Source organism: Cornus florida, unplaced genomic scaffold (genome assembly GCF_030987335.1).
Source record: "Cornus florida cultivar Cherokee Brave unplaced genomic scaffold, ASM3098733v1 CherokeeBrave_3.0.0_Hap2_Chr04, whole genome shotgun sequence".
NCBI classification, from domain to species: domain Eukaryota; kingdom Viridiplantae; phylum Streptophyta; class Magnoliopsida; order Cornales; family Cornaceae; genus Cornus; species Cornus florida.
This window is the reverse complement of record NW_026775574.1, coordinates 2,006,283-2,013,413: the sequence shown is the minus strand read 5'-3', so window position 1 is coordinate 2,013,413 and position 7,131 is coordinate 2,006,283.

Sequence of the window (7,131 nt, the reverse complement as noted above, 5' to 3'; positions counted from 1 at the left end):
AACTCACCGCAAATGTAGACTAGATTGGAACTCTTATTTTGTTGTATTTTGTCTAGAAACATGAATCATGTTCTTTTTGGAAAGACTAAGTGTAACTTGTATAGTATTGTAATGGTAGAATTTGTAGAAACAAATATATTTCATGGGTTGTAAATTATATGAACTTTTGTTCTTTTGTAAAAGATTATAACGAATCATGCATGATCGCGTTGCTATCAAGCTTAAATAGATATTTTGATCTGTATTCCTTTTGTTTATTCTCATGTTCAAAGCAGATCAGTAGGGAGTTTCAGCTCGCAGGCCCATTTCGGTCGACAGAAATACCGACCGGCTGCATTTTTCTTCAATTCCAGTAGCCATGACATTTGGGAGCTCACAACTGGCCGACCGATATGGCCATTTCGGTCGACCGGTACAGGGTCATTTCAGATGACCGAAGCTCCACTTCGGTCGACCGGTATGCTGCTTCTTTGCGCATCATATTCCTTCTTTTGGCATGACTAATCCTAAGCTTTCGGATGTTGCCTAAATTATTCATGGAGCATGTTTATGACATAAGAATGATACATCGACACTGGATATGATTGTATTGACTTAGGTAACCACAATTTAATTGTATAGTATCTCAAAACACAATGCCTAAAATTAATTGAACGATTCTTGGATGTAAATCTAAAATTATGTTTTCGAAAATCCAAATTGATACATAACTAATTAGTATTGATTTTTTTCAATAAAAAAAAAAATCCTTCTCAATTTCAATTATAACAACAATTAGACAACACCGATAGAAATTGTTACACCGATATTTAGGTAACCTCGGGTTTGGGTAAAGACCCGACTAGCGGTTCGAACCCACAGGTTCGGGTCGTTACATTCTCTCTCATGGTTCCTTTCAAAACCTTAACCATATTCTTTTGAGACTTGTTTAAATCTGTTTTTGGGACATGCATATATGTTGGACTGGACTTCTGAAATTAATTATATTTCCATATTGGAAATAACCGTAATGCCCAAGATGACCTCGGGTTCGGGTAAGGACCCGATTAACGATCCGGACCCTTGGTTCGGGTCGTTACAAATTCTACAAAGCTTACCCGCACCATTGTGCGGATGAAGTCTGACAGCACACTAAATTTCCTTCCATAACCTTTTTACTAAAGTAATGAAACACAGACAGGCTAACTTTACTTTCAGTACTTTTTTTTTCCTAAAGTAATAAAACAACAGGCTAATGCTTTTGTCAAAGTCAAAGCTTCCATCACATCAAACTGTCCTATCATATATACATATATCTGTTATATATATACAATCTCCTTTATACATCTGTCTTTGCTTGGACTTCCAAGTTTATACTAAATCCCCTCCTGCTATCAATTAACTTCAAGTACCAATGACATCATCCAATCCCATCAATTACAATAACCCACGAACCTCTTTAATGAATATATATATAAGTACCGTTTTACATCTTTTTGTCCTCAAAGTACCTTTAGTGTATCTCAACCATTGATTCCTTTAACCTTTGCTGATAACCTAAGGATCATCTTCAGATTCTCCTCTTTATACAATCCTCTGTCCCAATCTTATGGATGAGTCTCATTCGCACCCAATCTACAGTTGCCCCCATGCATTCTTTGACATTTTAATGGCAGCAGAATGCAATAAATACTGGCCTGAATTTGCTCATTTCGCTATAGATTGGTTTCCAAAGTGTGCTTCAATTCAGCTACCAGGATAGTGCATCACTCTTTATAAACAGGTGAGCCCTTCTAATGTCATTTTCTGTTCCCTTTTTTGCTTCGAAAGTCTTATTTTACTTCCTTATATTATTTATTTATATTATATATATATTTTTTTATTCATCATTAGTGTTTAGCAATCGTTGATGCTCAAGTCAATGTTAAGAACACCTCTTGCCTTTAAAGATGGAACCATCCCTCAAGTCAACGTTAGGGCACCCTATTTTGAGGATCATGATATGTTTTGGAACTCTATTGAACACTATTGTTTTGATCTTGATGTGATAGAGAACCCCTCTTTTAATAGACTCGGAAGAAAAGTCGGACATTGTTAAAGTTGTTCCGGGCTCCATTCCTCGTCTACTGATCGAGCGGGGTGATTGTCCATACTCTTTTTTTTTTTTTACCTCGGTTTGGATTGAAAACTCTCGTGTAAACACATTTTAAGCAAAGATCATCATTTCGTAACTTTCAAAAAGGCAAAAATTTTGCAAGCTATACAACTATTCTCAATTTTATCTATTAAATGAGATCCAGAAATTTTAGATGTGCTATATTCTCGTTGGTCTTCTGTACATCATACTTTCTTGACACCTTAGGGAGAATTTTCACCGACAATAGAAGACGTGGCAATACTATATCGACTTCCAATTTTTGGCTCTCAAACCCTTGCGACCTTAGGTAGCTCTAAAGGGGATCAATATATATTACTACTTATTTAGAAATATGTGCGAACGAAACAATGAAGCAGGGCACTTGGTGTAAGGCTCATATCGTCTAAAAAAAACAATCAAAAGTTGCAAAACCAAAGTTGACTGACGCCTGTTGGTTTCGCAATTTTTTTAAGGATTTAGAGAATGTGAAGAAAGGAAATCACTCCAGTGGTTGATCCCGACAGAGTGTTCGTGGACCAGAGTATAACAAACGGTATGAACTGGCAGGATTTCTTACTTACAGGTTGGATAGGTACATTTTTTAAGTACATCTGGAGGATGGGTTAACACGCGAGGTATTTCCTTTAGCCGCAGTACTATCTCGTGGTATTTCGCTGCCATTGGTTCCAATGTTTCTTGGTACTCTGTATGGTCGTCTTGATACTATTATATCAGATTGTATTCGCTCAGTTGGTCGATATGATATTAGTACATTTGCGTCATGGGCTTCGTCCTTTAGAATTTGACGATACAGATGAAGATGGTAATCCTATTGACAATAGAAAAGCGTTGCGATGGTTCAAAGGAATCTAACTTTGGTGATTTCATTAACCAAGAGAATGAATTCATTTTTCGACCTTATACTAGTGTGCGAGACCTCCTTTTTACTTTGAAGAATACCAACTACTAACAAGGGATGAACAACCAACTACTACCCAACTTATGTTTGCTGCTATCGTATCTGGGTTGCCATTACGTATTTGATGATCTGCCAATGCGAGTGACTCTTATAGCCCTATGCGAGTTGCACGTCAATTGGGATTTGATCAAGGTATTCCTCGTAGTCCCATAAGTACTGAGGATGAGACTATTGGTAATGCAGTGAACCGCTTTAAGAAGTATAGAGAACTGGAATTCTTTAAAGCGGTTCACTGCATTACCAATAGTCTCATCCTCAGTACTTATGGGACTACGAGGAATACCTTGATCAAATCCCAATTGACGTGCAACTCGCATAGGGCTATAAGAGTCACTCGCATTGGCAGATCATCAAATACGCAATGGCAACCCAGATACGATAGCAGCAAACATAAGTTGGGTAGTAGTTGGTTGTTCATCCCTTGTTAGTAGTTGATATTCTTCAAAGTAAAAAGGAGGTCTCGCACACTAGTATAAGGTCGAAAAATGAATTCATTCTCTTGGTTAATGAAATCACCAAAGTTAGATTTCTTCGTCTTATTGACAAGTCACTTCAGTTTGCTGATAAATTCCCCGATGAAATTCTCGATAAAACTCAGCTCTAGATATTCTTAGGATCTCTTAATTACATTGTTGATTTCTACAAATATCTCAGAAAACAATGTAAACCACTATTTGATCGTTACATGACAATTTCAGATTGGATGGTGGGAATTGTGTTTTATCATTTTTCATATGCTATTTGATATTATGCTTAAAACTGAGAAAAATTGGAAAATACGAAGCTTTAACATGACAATTTCAGCTTGGATGGTGGGAATTAATGACCGATTTGGAAAAAGAGGAATCAATGACCGATTTTAATTCTTTTCGGGAGGGGTGACTTAAGAACTTAAATTGCACTTCTTGTCCAAAGGGTCGAGTGACAAGTCCTGCATTATCATTTGTGAATGGATATAGGAGGTAAATAAATCGTACGTCTAAAATTAATTTGTCAGTCATATTTTTTACTAAAACGAACGATGTTTTAAAGCACACATTGTTTTGACAAGTATGAGCCTTGGACAGCTTGTATTTTATATCCATCTTACTTAAGTTCAGAAGTTTTTTCATAATACTTGATTGGTAGAAGACTTCTTGAATGCAATTAAGATCAGTTCCTGTATCAAGCAAAGTAATGACTTCAAGTTTGAAATCTTTGTTCATGATAAGGGTAACCTTAGTATACCATTTTTGAAATGATATTTTATTTAAGGTCTGGAGGTGTTGGGAAGGAGTAGAGCGTACTAAGTGGGTAGATCCTTCTTCATCAGATGACGAATTTTTCTCTTTAAAGCAGAGAGCATGATTTGTGTTGAGTTCATTTATATTATTTTTGATAACTTGGTTTTCTAACTTGAGATTTTTAATTTCAGTTTTTATTATATTAATTTTGGTTTGGAGGTCTTGGATGGTCACTTCTCTTGGTTGATTATTGAATCTTTCAAGAGTTTTATATAGATTAAAATTTGGTTTAGTAACTTTCTTTGTTTCCTAACAATATCTTAAGTTTTGTAAGATAAGAGGATTTTAACTCAGGGTCCTCTACTTTACTTATGAGATCAATACGAAGATGTTTATGTTCTTCAATTTTGGTGAGAACATTAATTGATTACAACAGCTATCCTTACATCCTATTGTAATATCAGGAGAACTAGGAGGGTCTTCAGAGGATTGGGAAGAAGAACTGGCTTCTGGATCACTTTCATTACTTTCATCAGTATCTCGTAATTGGAGGATTTGGTAAAAAGATTCTTTACTTTCTTCAGAAATTTGTAACTGATTGATTTTCTTTTTAACGTAACAATCCTTTGCAAAATGGCCTATTTTGCCACATTTAAAACATTTAACTTTGTTTATATCTTTGGTCTCTTTTTTACTGTGTGTCTTTTGCGGTTTTTGTTTTTCTTTAAAATAGTAGTCTATTTTTGGGAATACGGATTTTCAATTTCTGTAGTTCCTACGATAGCCTTTGTGACTTTTGTATGACTTTCTATGGATGTTGGCTTGTTTGCGTGAGGAAGCAATGGGTGGGAGACCATATTGTTCACAGAAAGTGCTCATTTCATATTTAGCTCTCTTTTTATCATTATTTAGCTGGTTACTGATTTTCATGTCAATACACATTCTTAATCCTTCCTTCTGGATTAGGCTAATGATGATGTTACCATATGTAAGGTTATCATAATCTATGACACTGGTTTTACTAAGGGTTTCTCTAATCTTATGGGCGAAGAGATTGGGCAATCCATTAATGAATTTTTCTTTCCAAAATGGTTTGTTACTATCATCTCGAAGCATTACTCGAGATAGGAATACATCCTTGTACCTCCTAAAATCACTCATGGTTGGACAGGTGAGATTGGTGAGGTGGTTATGTATTCTGGCAGTAATGTTAGGGTTCCTATGAAATGTTCAACTATGGGAAAAATAAGTGTGTTGACTCCATCGGGAACGCCTTGCCCTATGATTCATTGAAGATGGGAAGTCCCATCATTGTCTCTTTGGACAACATTTTTGATCTTTTCACGGGAGTCTTCAGTGAGGTGTTTTTCCCACCAAGATTTTAACATACCTGTGAATCCTGAAGTAAGTAAATCAACTATATCTGGTTGACTAAGGAGTAGTGAAATAATTGTTAGCCACCATAGATATATGATTTAACTTGTTAAGGATTTCTTGTTCTGATAAACCCTCTATATTCCACTCATAGAGTTTATCTGAAGAGACAGAAAATTGATTTTGAATGTTTCGTTCTTCATATTGTAGATCTGGGGAAGTTAGTCTAGGGTACCAATTTTTGGTCAGGCTGGTAGGGTTGATTCTTTTGTTAGAAATACGATTGAGTTCTAAATTGGAGAAAGCATTTTCAATGGCTTGAATTTCAAAGGTATAAGTAGAGTCTGAGGAGGACTGGTCAAAATCAGTGGTGGGGTATGTATCACAGTTACGGATTTTTCATCTTTGACTTTGGCCTTGCCTTTCTCAAGAGTCTTGAGAATCGTTTCTATTTGGAGAATAATAGAAGGGTCTAGCATGGCTATCGAAAGACCTTTCCGTTGAGTAGGCATGGATATTAATGGTTTTTCTGTTGTGGGAGGAGGAGATTCTTTGGAAACAGCTGTCTGAGTAAGTGTGACTTCAAGTTTATCCAGTTGTGTACCAATAGCGAGAAGGGTCTAGCATGGCTATCGAAAGACCTTTCCGTTGAGTAGGCATGGATATTAGTGGTTTTTCTGTTGTGGGAGGAGGGAGATTCTTTGGAAACAGCTGTCTGAGTAAGTGTGACTTCAAGTTTATCCAGTTGTGTACCAATAGAGTGAAGGTATTGATTAGTGAAATTGTTTTGTTCAATTATTTTTCAATTATCTGGGTCAGAGGTATTATTTACCTTAAGAGGAGAGGCAATAATTTCAGTTCCCATGCGGTCAAGAACAACAGATTATTGTTTTATCTGATTTAGTCCAATTAACCTTGGTTAATAAATTAATCTTTTTATGGGAATTTTCAAGATAGTCAAAGAAATTGACTTTCTAACTTGTGTTGGGTATGAACTTTTTCCATTTATGAAGGATTTGTCTTTTTCTTTGTTAGTATATTTATTATGAAAGGTGTTTCTTTTTTCTTTGTTACTTTTTGAATTATATTCTGCATGTAATTTGGAAAGATTGTATGAAAAAGGCTTACTAATGGTCATTAACTGGGTTAATGGGATTGAGATTGGCTTCAAAGTCTGTAGGGGTAGGAGAACTTGGAGAAGAATTGGATTCCTTATTATTTTGTGTATAACAAGGATGATTAACTTGTTCTTCTATTTTGAGACCTTTTAGCTTGATATCGTTTAACTTTGGAGCTGGATTAGAATTTTTTCTATTTAAAAGAGAGAGGGATTTCATCTTCGTTTCCTAATAGACTACTGTCTGATCTATTGAAAGTAGTAGAAGGTCGAGATCTAGTCAGAAGACGCTATTCATCAAAGCTTATTCTAACTGTGCCAT